This window comes from Sapajus apella, unplaced genomic scaffold, assembly GCF_009761245.1.
Source record: "Sapajus apella isolate SASKATOON/1434 unplaced genomic scaffold, GSC_monkey_1.0 scaffold103, whole genome shotgun sequence".
NCBI lineage: Eukaryota > Metazoa > Chordata > Mammalia > Primates > Cebidae > Sapajus > Sapajus apella.
The window spans coordinates 5365541-5372796 of record NW_022437043.1 but is presented as its reverse complement, the minus strand read 5'-3'; the positions used below and the strand labels follow the sequence as shown (position 1 = coordinate 5372796).

Below are 7256 nucleotides of genomic sequence, written 5' to 3'. Positions count from 1 at the left end.
TCATGCCACATTTACTTAACATGTGCTTCTTATCTCTGTCCCTTTCCTTTTTTTTCGTCTTTCTTGCTGTGAGATTTTCTTTTTCCCTTTTGCTAGCCCTCATCGGGTTCCCAAGCTTACCCCGTGCCTGGTTTGCTCAGTTTTTTCCAAATTTGCAATGGCTTGTCCCACATCATACGCATCTTGTTCCACTCCAGGCCTGAACAAAGACAGCAAAGGGCCATAGCATTCTCTTGGTGCATGCTGTAGCAATTTCTTTTTCACCCTGGCAGTACAAACTGCTCTATCAGGCTTGCCTCATTCCTAATTCCCAGAGAAGCCCCAGGGCCTATTTGATTGACCACCAGCAGGTAGTCCCTCATGGTAAATCTTTTTCATTAGGCCAAGCCTCTCTCATAGCTAGAATAATCCATTCCACAAGATTATTCTTCCTGGGTTATAAAGGTGTCACCGCAGGGCTGGATGGGTAATGATGTTACTCATTTTTCTCTGCTTGATTCTCAGCTAAAGAAAAACCCTGTGTCTCACAATCGGACCATCCAAGAGGTCAGTGGTTCCTTAGGTGGTTGTTTAAACATCTTTGCAATCTTTATGAGTTCTGTCGCAGTGAGATAGTGATAGTGAGGGTGATATACCCTGATAGCGAGAGTCTCCTGGATTGGTCGACTCCCATTTTGCTGGAGTTGTTCAGCTTTCACTGTGCATGAGGGGCGAGCTTGCCAATGATCTTCATTCCCCTATCCAGCTATGACTTCTATGTCATTGGAATATTCCTCTCTGCAACATTCCCAGGGATTTCAAGTTTTCACATCCCAATCGGGCTTAGGTATGGCAGCTCTGATTTCTGGTCATTTCCATTTCATTCCTCCTTTGCGGACCAATCTATCTACAGGCTAAGGTTTTAATTTTTGTTCTCTTGGTCGTCAATTTTCTTCATTATGTGAGATGCAAGGAGAGAAGTCGAAAGTCACACGTCTTTTTCTCATTGCAATTCTTCCCCTAGCCATTTAGTTTTCGCTTCTGCTGCTAGCTGGGCCGCTGATGCCAAATGAACAGCCCAGAGAAGTGGCTAGCCCACTGGATAGGTTATCCACCATCCTCCCCTACCACAGTGCACTATATGGCTTTCAGGTAGTAATTCCTTCTGCGTTTTTGGGATGTCCCGCTACTCATGCGGAGGTCCACAAGCAACTAACAGAGGTATAATACCACCCCACATAGATGTTGGCCACTCTGGGATTTCACGCACAGATGCTTCATTCCCCTTAGCCATTTCTTTCTTTCTTTTTTTTTCATATCAGATGAATAATGTGCTGATGTTGTAACAAAGTTTGATAGAGGCACATCTCACATAAGCACATGAACACCCAATCATCATGCTTAGGAACCACAAAAGGATCAACGTTTTGGTTCTTCAGCTCCTGCCTGGCTCAGCAAATGTTCCACAACAGCTGGTATATGCAAACCCACCTCTAAAGGCTGAAGCATGTGGCTGACAGACCCAGTTTCTCAGAAAGAATTTTTTTTTTTTGAGATGGAGTCTTGCCCTGTCGCCCAGGCTGGAGTGTAATCACACGATCTCGACTCACTGCAACCTCCGCCTCCTGGGTTCAAGCAATTCTCCGGCCTCAGCCTCCCAAGTAGCTGGGATTACAAGCACCTGCCACCATGCCTGGCTAATTTTTTGTATCTTTAGTTAGAGATGGGGCTTCACCACATTGGCCAGGCTGGTCTCGAACTCCTGATCTTGTGATTCACCCTCTTCGGCCTCCCAAAGTGCTGGTATTACAGGCATGAGCCACCGTGCCCAGCCAGAAAGAAATATTTAATAGGGACTTAGGAATAGAAACCATGTCTCAGGGAGCTCTAAGAGGGTGAAACCTTGCATCTGCTCATCAGAAAGTATCCTTTCTATAGCATGCTTTTAGAGTGAAGCCATGTCCAGCCAGTCTGGTCTTAGACTTCCTTGCCAAAACTCTTGAAAACTGGGGAGGCCAGGCACAGCGGCTCACGCCTGCAATCTCAACACTTTGGGAGGCCGAGGCGGGTGGATCACTTGAGGTCAGGAGTTTGAGACCACCCTGGCTAACATGGTGAAACACTGTCTCTACTAAAAATGCAAAAATTAGCCGGGTGTGGTGGCAGGCACCTGTAATCCCAGCTACTCAGAAGACTGAGGCAGGAGAATCGCTTAAACCCAGGAGGCGGAGGTTGCAGTGAGCCAAGATCACGCCATTGCACTCCAGCCTGCACGACAGAGTGAGACTCTGTCTCGAAAAAAAAAAAAAAAGGAAAAAAGAAAGAAAACTGGGGAGGTTAAATAAGCATTGTTATTAAGGTTATGTGTAGTACAGGAACTGTTTAAAAACCTTGTTGCAGAATACCTTGGTATGCAGGACTCAAACATTGACCATGATGGTAGGTTTGCTTCAGATGGCATCATTTTTGCCATGCAACTGGCTGGTTTCCTGCAGCTATATAGAGCACACTTTACCTTTTTAAACCCTAAACTAAATAAAATGGTGAAACTCCTTAATTTCTGGGTGATCCCACAACCATGCACTCAGGCGAATTCCCCCACCCTCTTCAATACATTATACCCAGGAAATCTAAAAAGCATGGACATTTGCAGTCAGGACTTTGGATACATTTACTGCAGAAGGGAACTGGAGCATGGAATCATGGGAATCCACCTCCCAGGGCCCAGCACATTCACCCTGAGCTTGCACATGAAACAATAATGAACGAGATGTGTTACCTAAAGGGAATGGGATGGAACATGGTGGAAAGGAGGGAATGGGAAGTAGGAGTGAGCAGGGAGGAACACTTTTATTCTTTTGGTATGGTTTTGCCTCTTTTAGGAGTATAGTAATGTTGCACACATTCCAAAAGTAGATATAGGAAAGTGAGGAAGTGGGTGAAAACATAAATACATTAAAATAAACTAGGATTGGGGGGACCCAAAATGGAACATAAACTGAAACAAAGGAACCTAAGCATATTACAAATGAATAACATAACCACGCTAACGGGCATGGGGAAGAAAATAATTAAGTAGCTTTGGGAAACAGTTATTTTGACTGGATACTATAAGACAAAAAGCAAAAATGACTGCACACAAATATTGTATGTTTTTATTTTATTTATTTTTTTTGAAACAAAGTCTTGCTCTGTCACCCAGGGTGGAGTGCAGTGGCCTGATGTCAGCTCACTGCAACCTCTGTCTCCTGGGTTCAAGCTATTCTCTGCCTTAGCCTCCCAAGCAGCTAGGATTACAGGCGCCTGCCACCATGCCCGGCTAATTTTTGTATTTTTAGTAGAGACAGGGTTTTACCATCTTGGCCAGGCTGGTCTTGAGTTCCTGACCTTGTGATCCACCCGCCTCGACCTTCCAAAGTGCTGAGATTACAGGTGTGAGCCACTGTGCCTGGCCTATTCTTATTTTTTTTAATAGAGATGGAGTCTCTCTGTGTTGCCCAGGCTGATCTTGAACTCCTGGGCTCAAGTGATCCTCCCGCCTCGGCCTCCCAAAGTGCTTGGGTTACAGGCACGAGTCACCATGCTCAGTCAAATGTTGTACTTTAGTTAGTGATTTATTTATTTATTTATTTTACACAGGGGTATGGTTAGGAATTCTGAGACTATGTGTATATGAGGATTGAGCAAATGAGTAAAATATAGATAATGAGAGCCATGTTTCTCACTGTCTGAGAAAGGCATTGCAAATCTGGAAAGGAGGTAAGGCTAGAATAATCCTGAGACCTTGGACTGGAATCAGAGATGTCAGTGTGAACCCAAGATATATTCTGCAAAACAACCTGCCTATGTCCTTCAAACAAGGCCAATGTCATAAAAGAGGAAGAAAGTACAGATTAAGGGAGACTGAGGAGATGAGGCAGGTAAATGCAAAGCATAATCCGGACTGGATCCAGGAACAGAAAAACAGTCTTCTTTTGCTGTAAAGGGCATTGTTGGGACTACTGGCACATTTAAATAGTTTTGTTTGTTTGTTTGTTTGTTTTTGTTTTGTTCTGCTTTTTTGAGAGAGTTTCACTCTCATTACCCAGGCTGGAGTGCAGTGGCGTGATCTCGGCTCACTGCAACCTCTGCCTCCCAGGTTCTAGAGCTTCTCCTGCCCCAGCCTCCCAAGCAGCTGGAATCACAGGTGCCCACTACCATTCCCAGCTAATTTTTGTATTTTTAGTAGAGACGGGGCTTCGCTATGCATTCCAGGCTGGAACTCCTGACCTCAAGTGATCCACCCACCTCGGCCTCCCAAAGTGCTGGGATTGTAGGTGCGAGCCACTGTGCCTGGCCTGAAAATATTTAAAGATTAGATAATTGTGTTGTATCAATGTTAATTTCTTGACTTTGATTATTATATTGTGGTTATGTAAGGCAATGTCCTGTTTTCTTTGTTTTTCTTTAGCAAAAACACACTAGTATTTAGGGACATTTACTGTTTTCCTTTCCTTCCTTCCTCCCTCCCTCCCTTCCTCCCTCCCTTCCTTCCTTCTTTCCTTTTTCTTTCTTTTTTGTTTTTTTTGAGACAGAGTCTCACTCAGTTGCCCAGACTGGAATGCGGAGTTGTGATCTCTGCTTACTGCATCCTCCACTTCCTGGGCTCAAGTGGTTCCCCTGCCTCAGCCTCCTGAGTAGCTGGGACCACAGGTGTGTGCCACTACACCTGGCTATTTTTTTGTATTTTTGGTAGAGATGAAGTTTTGCCATGTTGCCCAGGCTGGTCTCCTGAGCTCAAGTGATCCTCCCACCTTGACCACCCAAAGTGCTGGGATCATAGGCATAAACCACATTCCCAGATGATGTTTACTTTTAAATAATTCAGAAAAAATTCTATCTATCGCTCTATCATATATACATACATATATATGTACATATATGTTATATATATGTAAAGAAAATGGGGTAAAATAATCACATTTGGGGAGTCTGGATGAAGGGTGTGTGGGAGTTCTCTGTACTATTTTTGCAACTTTTTCTGTAAGTTTGAAATGATTGCCAAATGAAGCATTAACATAAATGCAGATTATTGGATCTAATCCTTGAGTTATTGGATCAGAAGCTCTGGGTCTAGAATCCAGGAGTATGCATGAAGAGCATTACTTACTGCATCAACAATTTTTGTAAAAATCATTTTATTTATTATTATGATGATTTTTACATTTTTTGTAGAGATAGGGTCTCACTGTGTTGCCCAGGCTGGTCTCCAATTCCTGGGCTCAGGCTATCCTCCTGCCTTGGGCTCCTAAAATGTTGGAATTCCAGGCGTGAGCCCCTGTGCTCTGCCTAAACATTTTATTTTTAAAAATTCCTGTGGATGTGTCTAGAGAGATGCATCAGAAAATTATTGAGAAGGGTTTTGATCATCATGAAAATCCTTAGCTTCCAGAGGTCCTGTCATACATAGTTTCCCACATATTTGTGCAAAATCTTAAAGATGTACATAGCTACTGTATTAGTCTGCTCAGGTTGCCTTGACAAAATACCATAGATAGATGGCTTAAACAATAGAAATTTATTTTTTCACAGTTCTGGAGGCTGGAAAGTCCAAGATCAAGGTTCTAGAAAGGTTTGGTTTCTGGTGAAGCCTCTCTTTCTGCCTTGTGGATGGCTGCCTTCATGCTATCAGCACACAGCAGCGAGAGAATCTCATGAGTCTCTTGTCTCCAATCAGGGCTCCACCGTCCGACATCATTAACCTTAATCATCTCCTTAAAGGCCGTATTTCCCATGCAGTCTTGTAGGGTGTTAGGGCTTCAACATACAAATTTTGAGGGAACACAGTTCAGTCCACAGAGGCTACTACATGACACGAATGAAGTCTAGACATGGTTGTGGCTTTAGTTAGGGCTACACAGCAGATTATGTGTCCTCTCTTCTCCACATTGAATCTGGGCCTTGGGTCAGATTTTTACCGTCTATTGTCTTCAGATCTGAGCCTTGATCTTGGTCCTCTGTTAACTCTTTCACCTTCACTGCCACTCAGGTCTGATCTTGCACCTGGTTCTCTGTTCAGTTTTCTCTGCCTCTTTTTTTTTGAGATGGAGTTTCACTCTGTCACCGAGGCTGGGGTGCAGTGGTGCAATCTCAGCTCACTACAACCTCCCCCTCCCGGGTTCAAGTGATTCTCTTGCCTCAGTGTCCCGTGTACCTAGGATTACAGGCATGTACCACGATGCCTGGCTAATTTTTGTATTTTTAATAGAGACAGGGTTTCGCCATGTTGGCTAGACTGGTCTCAAACTCCTGACCTCAAGTGATTTGCCTCGGCCTCCCAAAGTCCTGGGATTACAGGCATGAGCCACTGTGCCCAGCCTGTTCAGTTTTCTCTTTATGCCTACTTCTGTTAATGCTTCTGCCCCTATTGCCCCAGTTTTTGGGGCGTCTAACTTAGGTCTCTGTTAACTATTTCATCATCAACTCATTTCTAGCATGAAAACCAAACCTGACTTCTTTTTATGTTTTCCTCCATTAATGCCTCTGATTAGTGAATTAAATCCAGGTTTCTTAACACCATTAGTTTTCCCACTCTGATTTCTATATTAAACCTAGAGCTCAGTTATAGATTTTAGCATTAATGTTCCCATTTTTTGACATTGAATCTGGCAGCTGCTATTTTTTTTTTTTTAGGATCTTGCTTTGTCACCCAGCTGAAGTGCAGTGGCACAATCAATCATAGCCCACTGCAGCCTCAAACTCCTGGGCTCAAGTGATCCTCCTGCCTCAGCTTCTGGAGTAGCTGAGACTACAGGCAGGTACCACCGCCCTCGGCTAATTTTTTAATTTTTTATTTGTAGAGATGGGTTCTTGGTATATTGCCCAAGTTGTTCTTGAACTCCTGGGCTCAAGTGATCTTCCTGCCTCAGCCTCCCAAAGTGCTGGGATTACAGGTGTGAGCCACTGCACCCGGCCCTGTTAAGTCTTTAATCATCAATGACCCTCAGTTTTTGTTTTTGTTGTTGTTTGTTTTTGAGATGGAGTGCAGTGGCGTGATCTCGGCTCACTGCAACCTCTGCCTCCCAGGTTCAAGCGATTCTCCTGCCTCAGCCTCTGGAGTAGCTGGGACTACAGGCAGGTGCTACCACACCCAGCTAATTTTTGTATTTTTAGTAGAGACGGGGTTTCACCATGTTGGCCAGGCTGGTCTCGAACCCCTGACGTCAGGCGATCTGCTAGCCTCGGCCTCCCAAAGTGCTGGGATTACAGATGTGAGCCACTGTACCCAGTGGACCCTC

At 44.3% G+C, this 7256-nt stretch overlaps 1 non-coding gene across 1 annotated transcript; it reads right to left on the bottom strand.

Moving 5' to 3' along the window:
• Positions 1-1295: 1295 nt before the first annotated feature.
• LOC116536824 lies at positions 1296-1399 on the bottom strand. The gene has a single exon (XR_004262811.1). It is a non-coding gene; the product is annotated as a small nucleolar RNA U13 (small nucleolar RNA).
• Positions 1400-7256: the final 5857 nt, after the last annotated feature.